This window comes from Mya arenaria, chromosome 7, assembly GCF_026914265.1.
Source record: "Mya arenaria isolate MELC-2E11 chromosome 7, ASM2691426v1".
Lineage (NCBI taxonomy): Eukaryota > Metazoa > Mollusca > Bivalvia > Myida > Myidae > Mya > Mya arenaria.
Window position 1 is genome coordinate 31,788,978 of NC_069128.1, and position 19,077 is coordinate 31,808,054.

Genomic DNA, 19,077 nt, shown 5'->3' on the forward strand with positions numbered 1-19,077 from the left:
TTTTGACCAAGGCCGTATTCGGGCCCTTGACCAATGTTGCGTTCAGGCCCTTGACCAATGTTAAGATTCTCGACTAACGTAGCATTCAGACTCTTGATCATTGTTAAGACACTCGATTAATGTTGTATTCAGACTCTAGTCGAATGTTAAGACACTCCACCAATGTAGTGTTCAGGCCTTTGAACAGTTTGGTCTCGACAAATACATTTTTGTTATGACAAATGTAGTACAATTGTATTAAACAGAACATTTTTCAGGCGCTTTGACCAATATAAAGATCATGCCCTTAACAATTAAAATGGCATATACTTTTTTATTTTCACTGCAACGACCGAATGAAAAATGCCCTGTCCGCGAAGCCGCTACGAGAGACAAGGGTTCTGTTTTAATTTACCTTCGTCTCTTTGTTATTATTATTAAAGGCACTGGTACCCTACATTATTTGCGTTTAAAACGTGATTTTTTTTTAATAAGATATAAAGGGTGCCAGATGAATTTACCTTCGGGTTGACATGAAGGTGTACCGATCCATGCACCGTTCTGTGTGCACGTGACCTCGGTGCCTCCCACGACAACGTATCCAGTCTGACACGTTAACGTCTCTATAGCTCCAAGCGCCGTGCTCGTGTAAATGTAAGTTCCGAAATTTGGCGCAACGGGAGCCCCGCAGTCTTAGTGAAAACAACAATTCATTAAAACCAGAACAATATCTTCAAGAAACATCGAGCTGATCAATAAAGATACAAAATCCGTCACCCTATTCGCAATGTCATATGTTAAGCATTTACGTTTTTGGGCAAATTTGTCGTACAGTTTAAATGGAACGATGATGTGGATAGATTATGTTACTAGGATTCTGAATCCCCTAGGAGATAATTCTTTTTTCTACGAGTAAAATGATACAAAAATCTTCTCACAAGAATATAGCATGAAAAGAATAAGGCGTTGAAATATTATTTACATTTGTTTTATGCTGTACGTCATGCCATACTTTGGTTAAAAAAAATTTTGTTAATTGAAACTAGTTTCATAATTTCAGCGTTTCTCTATTTACAAATTATTGATTTGTTAGATGTATTTACATCTGTTATTCGAAATATGCATGTGTGTTTGTAACAGGTTAGCAAACGCCAATGAGTTAAGATTTTGCTAATAAGTACAAAGGAGGTGTCAGTCGAAGCCATATACTTAGCTAACAGTTTTATTGTTTCTTTGTATCTATTTTAGCACCCTGACATATGTTTTAATAGAGAACTTTTTGAAATCAGAAGCAATTAGCTTGAGCTGAGCTGTCAGTCTTTATGAAGTATTTTCTGTTTTTCTATTGGTTAATTTTATTTAATGCGTGACCGGGCCGCACAATATAAGGTAACATATTTTTTAAAAGTTAAATTTAATAACCTTTTAAAACGACCCGTGCCAAGAATGGACGCACGTAATGTCAAATTTTCAGCGATACTCAAGTAAATAAATTTAAAATAAACACGAGGAGAGTAGGCCCGGGTGTGTTACACGATATTGCCCGATGCATATCATTACCTCGTAGGGTACGCATTCCGGGTCGAAATCCTGCTTCCTATAGTAAATAACAATAACCAAAAAATTGCTTAAATACGTCTTCAAACTTGCTCCTTTATAGTACAAAAAACAACAACAGGGGCCAAGCTGGGAGCAGGTTCGGTCAGTGTAAAATAATACTCAAGAAATGGACTTAACGTAAATCTAAAATAACGAGCACGACCATTGTAAACGCCACGAACCACTTATCTGGACCCTCTACCAAAGGTTGGTAATACAAGGACTACAAATAGTAAATATAATATTTTATTATACGAAAATAACTTCATGGGCTTATGCATGGTATCAAGAACGATATAATAATTGACTTTTTAACATTACCGAACCCGGTATACAAACACTTCAGCTCTGGAGGTATGAGATGAACGCCTATTATTTGTTTTTTTAATACTTTTAGAAGGTATAAATTATTTCAATGATGTGTAATCTACGTTGAGGTGACAAAACTTTTCTTTTTCTTTCTTCCTTCGTTTTCACATGAAGGAACGAGGTATAGCAGAGTTTGATGTTACATATCGATCTAAGCATAAATCAGTAAATGCAGGTCACCTCAACAAAATAACGCCAAACGAAACCTAATTATACTGTGCCCGGAAGGGGATAAAATCAAAATTATAAAGGCTCAACGAATTCTTCTAAATTCAAGCTTGTACACAACCATAGTCCCAGTACCAGTAGAAGTTCATGATGATGCATGTTATATGCTATGCAAGGTAGCGGTGTTGTTTTAATAACGACTCAGGTCCAGGTGCATTGTATGAAAAACTCTTTTGGCCCGCGCCTAATTGTTTAAAAATTAAAACAAATCAAATTTAGTAAATAAATATATATATACGCAAATATGGCATACACTGGACCAGGGGCTACGTGATGTAAAAAAAAAAAATAAAAAAAAAAATGAAAAAATGTGTATATATATGCTTGTACATATAGAAAACAATCAGATAAATAAATACGTTTAAGTTTAATAAAAAAATGTTTATATTAACGCACTCTTTGGTCTTGAATGAGTTTTAGAATTTAGATAGTGAGGCAACTCGGAATTCGACAACAATAAAGGCAGTTCACATAATTATATATGTATATGCATACTGGACGAAACGTCCTGTTCTCAGAACACTTTCTTAACAATGAACTGTCCGCAAGTCTTGCTCATCCTTTCATATTTAGAGTAGATTTTTAAGGCACGCGTGCTATCCAATTCCTATATTACATTATAAGACCAAAGTAATAAAATCAAATCAAATAGCAAGAGCTGTGGGACCACTCTAGGTGTCATTCATTGAAGGGCCCGCGGCATTTTGGGATCAAAATTACTCGTTTGGCGGATACCCCACAAACTGGTGGGAATAAAACTCCTCCTTTGGCCTCAAAAATATGTTTCAGTCACACTAGGGGATGTGACGGACTCAAACCATAATCCAGCCATAGTGCGCAGGCAAACCTTAATAACCCAAACAATAACAACATTCAGTAGTGTAGAGCTGTGGGACCACTCTAGATGTCATTCGTCGCAGGTTTCGCGGCACTTTGGGTACAAAATTACTCCTTTGGCGAATATCCCATCAACCGATTGGAGTAAAACTCCCCCTTTGGCTTCAGAATCCTGTTTTAGACACACTTGGGGATGTGACGGAGTCAAGCCATAATGCAGCCATTATAGGGCGCGGGCAGACCTTTATAAACTCAACAACAAGAACAACAAGAACAACAACAACAAATGTTAAAAAAGGAGAGGTAGTTGTTAATAGAGAACGGACATTGTCTGAGCTCGGAGGTGGTTTTACCACAGTCCAGCAAACTTTAGCGTTGTCGCTGTTATACAATATATTTGATGTTAATTTTTGCACTACACATACTGTGTTATTGTATCAAATATTGGTTAAGGAAAAAACAGCAGAATAAAATCGTGAAAAGAACTTGGTTTCGTGAAAAGGACTTTTGTTGTTTGGTTTTATTGAAGCTAATTCCCCATGCTACAAGATAATTATTTATAGTTAAAAACTCACGGCACAATACTTGCAATAAAAAAATAACTGCCAATATTTTTTTTTTATTGCAGTATAAATAATACTTGTTTGTGTTATTTAAAATATCGTGTTAACCTGCAGCTAAACAGGAGGGTGTATCGCTCCAGTCGCCCGTTTCCGTGCACTTGACAGTTGTGGTGTTGGGAATAAATCCCGGCTGGCAGGTTAACGCTGCTATGGCGCCGTACGTCCTTAACGTCGACGTGAATTATCCATCAGACGGATCCATAGGCAGTCCGCATTATGTGGCGGTGATGGAAAAGATCATTGGCAAAGCTTAAAGCTGCACTCTCACAGATTGAACGTTTTGACAACTCTTTTTTATTTTTTGCCTTGAAATGAGTAAAGTTTTGCGTAAATATCTGCAAACTAGTGATGAAAGACTGTTGACAAAAGATCAGATCGCAGATTTTCATATTTCCTCTCCAAAATTGATGTTGGCATGGAAATATGAAAATCTGCGATCTGTTTGGATTTCGTAGTCTGTGACGGCGTTTGAGAATACATTAGCCGGGTTGACGGTGTTTTTGTATGCGCCAAGAAGTCACCAACGATAAACTTTCAGTTCATTCAATTCGGTGTTAATTTTTAAGAATTACGGTGAAATATATCCTAAATAACGCACCATTTGAAACAGTGCATTTATCGAAACAAAATTTAATTGTAACACTCATTTTAACCCGTACTATATAAAAGGCTAGAAAAATGATCCCTGACGTCATTTCAAGTGAAACACCAAATGGCTTATATCGTGTTCGATTTCTAATTAAATATCATTTAACAATTGATTTTAATACATTTTAACCATAAAATATAAGCATGAGCTCAAAATGCCACACGTGAACAATGTTTGTGTGGTGATCTCTCGGTGAAATACATAAATGATGATTGTTTGTTTCAGTGTTGATCGTTATACATTTTACCGAGTGAAAACCTAAAGATATATACACTTGGTGTTCACAAGGTTTGCGATCGAAAACTGAATCAAACAATATTTCTTTAATATCATATGCCTAAAATGGTATTAAAATACTTTGTATTGCGTTTTATTCGAAAAACACGCCAGACTGTGTTTCATCATTTCGGTTATGACGTCGTTGATGATGTGTTCCAGGCATGTGCGCGCTGGTGTAGGTTTTGAAAAACAGAACGGGCTTAAAAAATCGATACAGTATAAACAGTCTATTGATAATTTTACTGTTTGAAACAGTGATTGTTTGTATTTCAATGACATATCTCGATAAACCACCGGAAAACATCCAAACAATGGCTGTATTACGCTGAAGAAAACAATTCACCTTTATTGTGTAATTTCAAAACTGTTCTGGCATGATAAGCTCAAGAAAAAATCTTCTCTAAAGGTGGGTAATCTGCCCTTACCTACGGGTGAACAGTACGCCGTTTCGCTCCACATAGATTTATCGGTACATGGGATCTCAGTGACGGTGGCAACGTATCCTAGCTCACACATTAACGTCGCAACGTCACCATACAATGTTGACGTGTATGTAAACGAACCGCGGTATGGGTTCATCGGTGTTAAGCAGACTGTAAAAATAGGATTTTGCTTATAAGAACGGCGAAATTCCACAACATATTTGCAAATACTAGACGCGGGTCTTGTTCGTGACACGCCGCCTAATTATGGTGAACCTACACGGCAAGTGTTGTTTTTTTGAAAATCTATTTATTTACTCACTCACTCACTCATTCATATATTCATTCATTCACTCACTATTTCACTCATTTATTCGCTCGATCGTTCATTCATACATTCTTTATTTATTTTGGTTGGTTCGTTCGTTCGTTCGTTCGGTCGGTCGCTCGTTCGGTCGCTCGGTCTCTCGCTCGGTCTCTCGCTCGGTCCCTCACTCCCTCACTCACTCACTCACTCACTCACTCACTCACTCACTCACTCACTCACTCACACACCCAAACCCACCCACCCACCCACCCACCCACCCACCCACCCACCCACTCACTCACTCACTCACTCACTCACTCACTCACTCACTCACTCACTCACTCACTCACTCACTCACTCACTCACTCACTCACTCACTCACTCACTCACTCACTCACTCACTCACTCACTCACTCACTCACTCACTCACTCACTTTCTATTAATATGGGGTGGATGTGTGAACTGCGTTTATGTTGAACAGCCGTTAACGTACATGTATAAATAAAAACAAACATGAATGTCACAAACGTTGTTCATGAGCGAAAGATATATCAGAACATTAATGGCCGTGTGATGAACCGATCTATAGAATTAGGTTAGGGTCCGTGATTTTGCACAAACTAGACCCGTGCGAAGGATTCTACGACCGTTTCATTAACGCGTTCGTACTTTGAAATGAGAACGTTATTTGATAAAACTAGCCCTTGCAATTAAATTCAAAAGTAAGATGTTTTCTATTCAAAGTTAGCTACTTAGCAACATCTGCGAAACAGAATAATATGTTATTTTATGAGTATTGGTGAAGTAAAGAAAGGCTACTACCACTCGGTTCACATGTAGGCGTATTGCTCCAGGCACCGGTGTCTGTGCGCGTAACGATTACTATGCTGGGTGTGTAGCCCGTTTGGCATGTTAACTCTGCCAGGGATCCGTCGACGTGTATGCTCCATTGTCAGGATCCGTTAGTGGTCCACAGTCTCTGACGGAAGGTAAAGTTAAACGAGTTTCTACATTGTGTATTTTGTTTTCAAACACTTGTTTTAACAATACAGTTAAACCCCGTTGGTTCGAACTCCTAGCGACCGGCGAAAATACCTCGAGGTTCGGAAAATTCGAGTCAAGCGGTTTTAAGAAATGAGTCCTTAACATCCAGTTCGACCCAACGAGGAATTCGAGCAAAAATAGTTCGAGCAAACGGGGTTGGACTGTATAAACTGCTAATTTATTGAGTGGAAGACAAACAAAAATCGAAGAAGAATTATGTACAAGGAGTATGTATAAAAGTATTAGTTCGATTTAAACATCCGATTTCTGTCAGCAAATTGATCGAAATATTGAGGCCCAATGATTTTGACCCGGTTGCAACATTTCCAAGCTGCGTTGACGTTTATGAAAACTTTCCGAAATTTAAACATTACGTGTTTTTATCATTTGGAACACCTCGGCAATTTTCCATCGAAAATAACCTTGGATGTATGCTGGTACATTAGTAGAAGTAGTTCGTTAACTTTAAAATAATACTAATATTTATTAATTGCAGTTTCTTTAACGTGTGTTTTGTATTTTAAAGTTTAAATTAATTGCCATTGAAGTGAATCATTGCATTTTTGTAAGATTTCCAAGATTAAAATGATTAAGTTTAACTACTATATTGAAATAACCACCACAAACATCTAGACAAAAGATTATTCCAGTCGCCATTGCACCGAAACCACAGATAAATCGCCCTTCATACCATTTGTAGCCACTTCTAGCAAATGTTTAGTAAAGTTTAAAACATCAATTAAAATGCATGGTCTAATCGGCTACCTACCCACAGGTTCACAAGTGGGACTTCCGCTCCATGTTCCCGGTTCCCCGCACTTGACGGCAGTAATTGGTGGCGTATATCCGGGGTCACACGTCAGCACCGCCACGGAGTCGTATGACGTCGACGTGAACGTATAGGAGCCGTTTGGTGGGTTGTTAAGAATCGCGCAATCTGAATTTTGAAGAAAAACGTCAAATCTACTTACCATATTTAACATCATTGTCTAAATTATGTGCTATTTTTCAAAAATAAAACAACGTGTGCGCACCCTACCTTGCTTATAAGCAAACACTCTATTTAAATAGTGTACGTTTGAATTATTTCACTTTTCTCATCTTCAATACGGTATACCGACATGTTCAATCCTGGCAAAATAGGGACGAATACATTCAATTATTTAACAATGTGATTTACTGTGTACACGTGATGGTTGTATCTCCAACGACTACGAACCCAGCCTTACACGTTAACGTGTGTCATTATAGAACGTCCCCGTAAACGTCATTGTGCCGAAATTTGGCGACGCAGGATCGCCACAATCTAAATTAATCAAAGAAGGTAATTTGACGATACATCAAGACTCTTAACTTGACACTTACGGATACTACACATTTATAATTCGGAGAATGAGAGTGGTCTAGTGGCACAGGGGTCCGCCTTTTATATACGAGATTGTTTGTATAATCCACACCAAGGTGGCATTCCCGTTGCCTCTCATTGGGCACCAGTTCTGGTTTTTACCTAGCATCGGCACACTCACTATCCAGCAACAAGTAGGAATATATTTGTACTTTTAATTTACAGTGTTGAATTTGCAGTTAACGTTACACTTCCATTACTTACGTCATATCAAGCAAGTCAAACAGATATGCATTGGACATAACGTCCCCTGTTACAAACATCCCCCTGTTACAAACGGCCCCTGTTACAAACGTCCCCTGTTACAAACGCCCCCTGTTACCAACGTCCCCTGTTAGAAACGCCCCCTGTTACAAACGTCCCCTGTTACAAACGTCACCTGTTACAAACGTCCCTCTGTTCCAAACGTCCCCTGTTACAAACGTCCCCCTGTTACAAACTCTCCCTGTTGCAAACGTCCCTGTTACAAACGTCCCCCTGTTACAAACGTCACCTGTTACAAACGCCCCCCCTGTTTCAAACGTCCCCTGTTACAAACGTCCCCCTGTAACAAACGTCCCTGTTACAAACGTCCCCTGTTACAAACGTCCCTCTGTTACAAACATGCCTATGGATTCACAAGAAGGTGCGTCGCTCCGGTTCCTTGTCGCTGTGGACGTTACCGTAGTAACGCTAGACGTATAGCTCTGTTGACACGTCAATACCGCAATAGATAGATAGATAGATTTATTTCGGCATAGGAAGCATATACATAGTTAACAACATAACATAGGATAAAATAATGAGCATTATTAAATACTATATCACATACGAGAAAACTATGACATACACACCAACACCAAGGATAACACAAAAAAGGGCAAGCCCTTATTTCCATTGTGGTCCTTTGTATTGGCGGCATGACACAGAGAGGCGGACCTAAATATAATCATGTTTAAAAGTACTATTGAGTCATAAAAATGTATATCACAGTCAAATCTTGATTTAGTGACACTCCTGTTTGCAGCTAGGATTTAAAACACATTTCTAAAATTGTAAAAAGATATTAGCAAACAATTTAAAATCCTGAGCCGAAATAGGTAAAAACAATTTTAAATACTGTTCATAAGATGCCTTTTGGTGGCAACCTTAAAACTTTGTAACCTGTTGATCTCCGTTAACTCTACAGGTAAATCATTCCATAGTTTAATTCCAGAGGAAGCAAAGGACTTAGAACCATGACTTTTGACTTTAGGTAGACAATACCCACCCTTTTGACTAAGTCTTGTACTATAATTATGTACGGAATCTTGCGAAATAAAGTGTTCACCCATGTAATCCGGAGACAGGCCATTTTTTATCTTAAAAACATGACACAACATTATCTGTTCAACTCTTCTGTGGACCGGTAACCAGCTAAGGGACTTAAAGTGGGATGGGTCAATATGGGCTCTGGAATCCAAGTCAAGTACAAATCTCATTATTTTATTTTGACAAGTTTGTAACTTATTTTTTAAAGACTGTGTCAAGCTATTATACCAAACAGAGCATGCGTAGTCATAGTGACACTGAATTAGAGACATAACCAGAAGTTTCTTGGTATGCTGAGTAAGAAACTCTTTCTTGCGGTAAAGAAATTTTAACCGAGAGTTGGCCTTCTTAAGAACAGACTCGGCCATGGAGCAAAATGACAGATTTTGGTCTATAGTAATCCCAAGATACTTGATAGATGAAGTTGATTCAATGGATGTACCAGAACAGGTTATATGCAGGTTAGATTGTGACCTAAGCTTTTGCTTGGACCCAAATAAAATTGACTCGGTTTTACCCAAGTGCAGTGACAACTTATTGTCCACTAACCATTGGCTGACCAATTCCATATCATCTGTCAGCGCCTTTTCAACAACAGATAAACTTTTACCAGATACCAGGATACCAGAATCATCAGCATATAAAAGCAATTTATTTTTGACCACAGCTGACATATCATTTACATAAATTAAAAAGAGAAGGGGTCCAATGGACCCGTACGTTGACAACCCCGACGTGTATATACCGTTTTCATGTTCATCTAGCGATCCAGAGTCTATGAGGTCGATGCTAAGATTAGTGTTATATAATACTAGTATAAAAAGACAAAAAAATGACTTACTTTCAGTTAGTAAGGTAAAACACACACCAAAGAATGTTGACTTAATTTACATTTTTTTTTAAAAGGGCTCTTTTTCTCATTCTTATTCTTTCTTCCTTAAACCAAAAACAGCTGTGAGCGTAAATAAAAATAAGATATATCGACAAAACATTTTTCCGTAATATTGAACCATTTCATCGAAAGAATTTCCATACCAACAGGGAAACAGAATGCTCTTTCACTACATGCTGCTTTGAAGGTGCACGTGATATCGCTGACGCTTGCAGCGTAACCCGGCGCACACGTAAACGTCGCAACGGCACCAAACAACATTGACGTGTATGTGAACGTCCCATAATCCTGAACTGAATGCGCTAAACAGTCTACAAAGGAAATAGCAGTTAATTGCCTTGAATATGTTAAATGAATTGAAATTGTAGCCAAAGATGTTTAAACGTATTTTCCATATAACAAAATGAAAGTTTAGCAATTTCCGAACTGAAACTGGGCGTTATTGAAAAGGAGCAAAGCTAATGCTTGTCTCGGGGTGTAGTACTTTCAGGAATAAAAACAAAAGAATAAGCCTTGCAATGCATGCATGCGTATTGTCTTTGACAACATGTGTTACAAATTTTATCTGGATTTATTTATTTTTTATGAGTTATGGCTGACAGTAAATTTTATACACGACGCCACAGACGAAAACAAAAAATAAAAAAGATGCTAATACCACGCTCCCAAATATGAATGACGCAACGTTATTGGTTAAGGAATGGTGACGCGGTGACCCAATAATTTTCCATTTAGGGTCACTAATCTTTATATAGTACCAAATGGCGTCTTCAGTTCGATCTGGATAAATAAGTGAAACATCTCGCAGATAGTGTTGAAGTGTTGAAGTATTGATCAATATGTTGCGTGGTAGTAGGTGAACCGATATAGGATATACATGCAGGGAACAGAAAACCATATTCGAGTTCGCTCGAACTCCAATACCCCGTAAGTCCAGTATCGGATTACCTACTAACTAACCTCTTAACTTAAATTACCATATCTCGACCGTTTTAGTTTTCACCGAAAAAGACGACCGTCAAATAGCATTTGAAAGTTTTACGTTGCCTTGAACTTTTTAAGTGCGATATCATTTTATGTACTGTAACGAAGGGTTATTCAAGTGTTTTGTGAATGCTTAAAATTTCAATTTAGCCTCAAGATGTAAACCATGTCAAAAGTAGAGAATAGTTTTCAGTCAGATTTGGGCATATAAAGTCTGTCTTGGACAACGTTACGCGTCATATTAGGAGGACCCTAAAGGTACGATCAGGTAAGGTCATCTATTACAGTGATGAGCACAGTTCGCCAACGGCTTTTAAGGTGCGATAAGGTAAGGTCATCTATTACAGTGACCAGCGCACAGTTTGCAAACGGCTTTTAAGGTGCGATAAGGTAAGGTCATCTATTACAGTGACCAGCATACAGTTTGCCAACGGCTTTTAAGGTGCGGTAAGGTAAGGTCATCTATTACAGTGACCAGCGCACAGTTTGCCAACGGCGTTTAAGGTGCGATAAGGTAAGGTCATCTATTACAGTGACCAGCACACAGTTTGCCAACGGCTTTTAAGATGCGATAAGGTAAGGTCATCTATTACAGTGACCAGCATACAGTTCGCCCACGGCCCTTAATGTGCGATAAGGTAAGGTCATCTATTACAGTGACCAGCATACAGTTCGCCCACGGCCCTTAAGGTACGATAAGTTAAGGTCATCTATTACATTGACCAGCACACAGTTTGCCAACGGCTTTTAAGGTGCGATAAGGTAAGGTCATCTCTTACAGTGACCAGCATACAGTTCGCCCACGGCCCTTAAGGTATTAAGGTGAGGTCATCTATTACAGTGACCAGCACACAGTTCGTCCACGGCCCTTAAGGTATTAAGGTAAGGTCATCTATTACAGTGACCAGCATACAGTTCGCCCACGGCCATTAAGGTATTAAGGTAAGGTCATCTCTTACAATGACTAGCACAAAGTTCGCCCACGGCCCTTAAGGTATTTAGGTAAGGTCATCTCTTACAATGACCAGCACACAGTTCGCCCACGGCCATTAAGGTATTAAGGTAAGGTCATCTCTTACAATGACCAGCATACAGTTCGCCCACGGCCCTTAAGGTATTAAGGTAAGGTCATCTCGTACAATAACCAGCACACAGTTCGCCCATGGCCCTTAAGGTATTAAGGTAAGGTCATCTCTTACAATGACCAGCACACAGTTTGCCCACGGCCATTAAGGTATTAAGATAAGGTCATCTCTTACAATGACCAGCACACAGTTCGCCCACGGCCCTTAAGGTATTAAGGAAAGGTCATCTCTTACAATGACCAGCACACAGTTTGCCCAAGGCCCTTAAGGTATTAAGGAAAGGTCATCTCTTACAGTGACCAGCACACAGTTTGCCCACGGCCCTTAAGGTATTAAGGTAAGGTCATCTCTTACAATGACCAGCATACAGTTCGCCCACGGCCCTTAAGGTATTAAGGAAAGGTCATCTCTTACAGTGACCAGCACACAGTTCGCCCACGGCCCTTAAGGTATTAAGGTAAGGTCATCTCTTACAGTGACCAGCACACAGTTTGCCCACGGCCCTTAAGGTATTAAGGTAAGGTCATCTCTTACAGTGACCAGCACACAGTTCGTCCACGGCCCTTAAGGTATTAAGGTAAGGTCATCTCTTACAGTGACCAGCACACAGTTCGCCCACGGCCCTTAAGGTATTAAGGTAAGGTCATCTCGTACAGTGACCAGCATACAGTTCGCCCACGGCCTTTAAGGTATTAAGGTAAGGTCATCTCTTACAGTGACCAGCATACAGTTCGCCCACGGCCCTTAAGGTATTAAGGTAAGGTCATCCCTTACAGTGACCAGCATACAGTTCGCCCACGGCCATTAAGGTATTAAGGTAAGGTCATCTCGTACAGTGACCAGCATACAGTTCGCCCACGGCCATTAAGGTATTAAGGTAAGGTCATCTCGTACAGTGACCAGCATACAGTTCGCCCACGGCCCTTAAGGTATTAAGGTAAGGTCATCTATTACAGTGACCAGCACACAGTTCGCCCACGGCCTTTAAGGTACGATAAGGTAAGGTCATCTCTTACAGTGACCAGCATACAGTTCGCCCACGGCCATTAAGGTATTAAGGTAAGGTCATCTCTTACAGTGACCAGCATACAGTTCGCCCACGGCCATTAAGGTATTAAGGTAAGGTCATCTCTTACAGTGACCAGCATACAGTTCGCCCACGGCCCTTAAGGTATTAAGGTAAGGTCATCTCGTACAGTGACCAGCATACAGTTCGCCCACGGTCCTTAAGGTATTAAGGTAAGGTCATCTCTTACAGTGACCAGCATACAGTTCGCCCACGGCCATTAAGGTAAGGTCATCTCTTACAGTGACCAGCACACAGTTCGCCCACGGCCATTAAGGTACGATAAGGTAAAGTCATCTCTTACAGTGACCAGCACACAGTTCGCCCTCGGCCTGTATACACGGTGATGATCTATATGCGGCACTACATACGTCAACGACCGTTGTTCCATACATAATTACATAAACGCTTAAATTATGCGTGTTACCAAAACTTCTGGACACATTTGGTTAGATATAGTCGCTTTGCAAATAATATCCCCCCATGAATCACTGCAATACAGATCTGCGTGGATGTCATTACAATATTATTATAAATATGGAGCCCTCATACGCGTTAAACTGTAAGTATTAATAGTTACATACCTATAGGTTCACATGTTGGACCTCCGCTCCAGGTTCCCGCGTCCCCGCACCTGACAGAAGTGACAGTTGGCGTATATCCGGGGTCACACGTCAATATCGCCACGGAGCCATATGACGTCGACGTAAACGTGTATTTGCCGTTAGACGGATTGTTCTGGATCTCGCAATCTTTAAAAAATGATAGAAGTCCATCACGTTATTGGAAATATACAAATTTCTCATTATTTTAACTTTTCAATAGAATTGAAAATGATGTAAATTTAAAACGTTTTCAAATAGCCCGCCCCCCCCCCCCCAAAAAAAAAAAAAATAATAAATAAATAAAAAAAAAAAAAAAAAAAATAATAATAATAATAATACGACAAACAAACAAAAAAACAACAACAAACAAACAACCTCAAACCCTGAGCCTGACATGTCGGCTCGCCGCTCCAAAACCCTGACCGAGTGCACGAAACGCTTTCTCCTCCGACAACGTCGTACCAGGAAACTCTAGTTAACGTTGCTGAGTCCCCATATGACGTTTCCGTGCCAAAATTCGGAGGAACAGGATCTCCACAGTCTAAAAATACACACGTACGAGCGGTGGCTCTGAGAGCCGGCCTCGGGAGGCAGTACCGCTAGTTCCGGTAAACGTGCACCAAATACTTAAAACATTGTGAATTGCTTCAGGAAATATGTTAGTAAGGTCGGCCAAGCCTCCTTTTCAAAACTTGTTAAATATAATTGTGTACTATAGGAAGAGAAATGACAGATCCTTTTTAAATGCATAGAACTCAAACTATATATATATATATATATATATGTTTGTTAAACACAGTTATTTAAATAATAATCAAATCTGTCTTAAGGTCCAATGAAAAATTATGTCATAAGAATCATTTAAATGGCTTATTGCGTTGAACAAAATGTCGGGGATGGGGGTGCTGTGGTAGCTGGTCCCCAAAACACTTTTTCAAACAGGAATTTAGCCCTTGAACTATTACAAATCATGCCATTTTAAATCCTGTATCAATTGGAGTAAAGAAAAAAATAAAATTAAACTGCTTTTACTTTATTAGTAACCTCGTTTCGGACATTTATTTTAGATATATGAATATATTATGTAACAGTCTTTCAATTGTTACCAACCATGAACATGTAACATTCCTACCAATGCTCCTTAACTTAAATATAACAAGCTGATTTGGTCATCAGATGCCTTAAACATCATGCGATTTGGTTAGATTATGACCTAGATTATTACCTTGACTATGACCTAAATAATGACCGAGATTATACATAGTTAACACTAGCGGATTCAAAGGGGGGGGGGCACACCAGGTTCATCCGGACCTCCCCCCCCCCCCCCCCCCCCCCCCTATATCTTCCAAGTGTACTATTATTTCAATATAAGAGACGAAAAGTAATGAAATATGCCCTAAATCCACAGTTTCGGACTAGAAATTGTTATAATTATTTTTTATCCGGGGGAGGGGACCCCAAGCCCCCTGCTAACCCTTTAAACCATATAAATTTCGTTTCTGAGGATGGGCTGCAAGTCAAAAGGTTACGCCCCTAAGTGAGGCCCCCTCTAATGTCGAAACCGGGATTCGCCCCTGGATTATACTTAGAATATATCAAGATTATGCTTACATTATACCTAGATTACGACCATCATTAAGACCTAAATTATGATCATGATAAAGATCATGACTATGACCTAGATTATGACCTTAGTTATGACCTTAATTACGATCATGACCTAGACTTTGAACTAGATTTGTAACAAGACATATCAACGCCAGGTACATTTGTTACAAGTATTTTAAATATATCCCCCCCCCCATGATAATCACATTTTCGAATTTAAATAGCCACTTTCGCCACTTCTTTAAAGTAAAATGTACCTATGGGTCCACATGTAAGCGTATCGCTCCAATCATCCGTCTCTGTGCACGTAACCCGGCTGGCACATCAAAGCCGATATTGCACCGTAAGTCGTCAACGTCAACGCATATGAGCTATTTATCGGGTCCGGTAATTTTCCACAATCTAAAATATTGATTAATAAATTAACAATAGAAACTACAGGGACAAGCCCAGTAGCATCAGGATTTTCGATGTAATATGGAGTTTTATCAGTGAAAGTTTCAATGCAATAGAAGGAGTAAAAAAATCAACTTTCAGAACTACTTTTAAAATCCATTGTAGTGACTTCACTTTGAACCAACAAATGTTGGAAAAAATATTTAAAAATAAAGATATATTTGGAAATTGGAACATAGATGCACTAATAAAACTTCATTGATAACTATTCATAAACTCTTTGCACTAAAAAAAACAAGCAAATTATAAACTATAAAAAAGAATATCAGAGAACTTTTTCTCAACAAACCGGAAATAAAAAAATGACAGAGACCTTTCGGAACTCCACGGCCATTTATATCGAAAACAACCTCGGATGTATGCCGGTAGGCTATAAATAGTGTAATTTTGCGTGAGGGGCGTACCACGGGTAGCGGCGTAAATAACACTCATACTATATAACTCAGAAAATAGGCATTAAACCCCCCAGAAACATTGTTTATTACAGTGCAAGATCTTATTTGGTGATCATCCTGATCATAGAAAAACAATATTTTCACTCATGGCTTCGCCAGTCGTGAACACGTGTTTATTTTTGACACTAGTTATATGAAATACGATCTTACACTGAGACACAAATAACCTTAATAAATTATTATATTCATTTTCACCTAATGATCATAACACAATAAAATATATAATTTGTAAATAGTTAAAAAATATTAGCCTGCATGTGTTTTTTCCTTTCATTAATAGCTACGTGGCCATATAATCCCCAGTTAAAGGAAGCGCCAACATATAGTTAAAATAGCTAGTTAAATATATACAAACATCACAGATGGCAATACATATAATCGATAGTTTTGTCTATATATCAATACATGTTGGGGTAACCACATTGAAACTGTCAGCACAACAGGGGACAGTTTTTATTAAGGATCTTAATAATTATAATTAATTAAAACGTGTAATGACATTACAAATGGCAATTCATTGATGTTTTAATCTTGTCAAGTAGATATTTATTTCCGACAATGCTGGCTCCAGTTCAAGTCTCTCAAATATGTAACAAAAGATAAAGCTATGTTACGAAGGGAATTTCAAATTACGATTAAAATCGACTGAAACCTTTATCGGAAAGGGCCCCATGAGTTTAGTTGGGCCTTAAACTAGTGTATGAGTACTTGTCCTCACCCTTTTCCGAACAATTACCATTAATAGCAAAGAAACAAGTCTATTCTGCTGAAATCATACTAAGATCTGTTTAAACAGTGTAGTATCCTATATAATAATAACAAAACAGGCAGTTTTATCAATATTGGCCGATTGTCCAAACTTTGTTACAGTTAACAATGTGATTAACGACATCATTGTTAACATTTTAAGCAAAATATGTTACGATGTGCTCATGTATTTGCATAAAACAAGTACAGCTTAAACAGTTGTCTAAAATCTGGTAGGAATATATACTTTCCTATGTTTGAGTAAAACGAATTAAAAGGAAATTAATTTCCCTTGTTTATAATGTAATAAGCGCTAGGTGGCGATTGATAAGCACGAGGATATACATCTTTGTTAGGGAGCTTATGTGTGATGAGGGCAGACATCTAGTGGTATGAGACAAATCCTGTAAATCTGGATGACAAACGGGCAGAGGTTTCTGAGTTTTCCCCAGAAGGGGGGTTTTATCTCAGTTTTTTCTCGGCCAGTCGGCCACGTCTGTAAGCTCCATTTTTTTCAGGCATGTTGTTAATAAGACACACTTTGCTCATGTTGCAAGTTCATGCTGTATGTGTTAATCGGTTTCCCAAGTGCTTAACTCACGGTGACTTCCACGGTTTTAATTTAAGAAGAAATAACTTGACATCAATAGTTGAATGTAAACAAGTCCTTACCACAGTTGAGATTAAAGCAGAAATAACTTGACATTAGATAGGTAAACAGTTGAATGTAGACAAAAGTAAAAAACGGATGAGATTAAAGAAGAAATAACTTAACAATAGGGTTTAAAGTTGGTTATAGAATTATTTGGAAACGGATGGTATAACAGTTGAAGGGAGACATAACGAACTGTATTAAATAGACTTACTTGACAACGAACGGGATCAAATAGACATACTAACCAACAAATGAGATATAATAAACATACTGGACAACGAACGAGATTAAGACACATACTTGGCAACGAATGGGACTAAAGAGAAATACTTGACAACAAACGGGATAAAAGAGAAATACTTGACAACAAGCGGGATAAAAGAGAAATACTTGACAACGAACGTGATTAAGGAGACAAACTTGAAAACGCACGGGATTAAAGAGACATACTTGACAACAAACGGGATTAAAGTGACATATTTGACAAAGAGCGGGATTAAATTGACATATTTGACAACGAGTGGGATTAAAGTGACATACTTGACAACGAGCGGGATGAAAGAGACATACTTGACAACAAACGGGATTAAAGTGACATATTTCACAACGAGCGGGTTTAAAGTGACATACTTGAGAACGAGCGGTATTAAGGAGACAAACTTGAAAACGAGCGTGATTAAAGAGACATACATGACAACAAACGGGATTAAAGTGACATATTTGACAACGAGCGGGATTAAAGAGACTTACTTGACAACAAACGGGATTAAAGTGATATATTTGACAACGAGCGGGATTAAACTGACGTATTTGACAACGAGCTGGATTAAGGAGACATACTTAAAAACGAGCGTGATTAAATAGACATATTTGACAACGAGTGGGATTAAAGAGACATACTTTACAACAAACGGGATTAAAGTGACATACTTGACAACGAGTGGGATTAAAGAGATATACCTGAAAACGAGTTTGATTAAAGAGACATACTTGAAAACGAGCGGGATTAAAGAGACAAACTTTTAAACGACCGGGATTAAAGAGACATACCTGAAAACGAGTGTGATTAAAGAGACATACTTGAAAACGAGCGGGATTAAAGAGACAGACTTTTAAACGAGCGGGATTAAAGAGACATACCTGAAAACGAGTGTGATTAAAGAGACATACTTGAAAACGAGCGGGATTAAAGAGACAAACTTTTAAACGAGCGGGATTAAAGAGACATTTCAACCAACGAACGGTATCGCGGATATACTTGACAACTTGACAACGGATGGGATTGAACCTGCTTGAAGACAAGTGATAAAACGTGAAAGATGAAACATACTTTACAACGGAGGGTTGAACGTTGTTTATTGAGAGAAAGAGTGAAAAAAAAGTATATTACGAAAGACATTTGTATGCATATAAACATCGGCTAAGATATGTTTGCGTCCTTCTGGGTTGACAAAATAGCATTGCACAAGGAAAATCACGCGTAGACGTG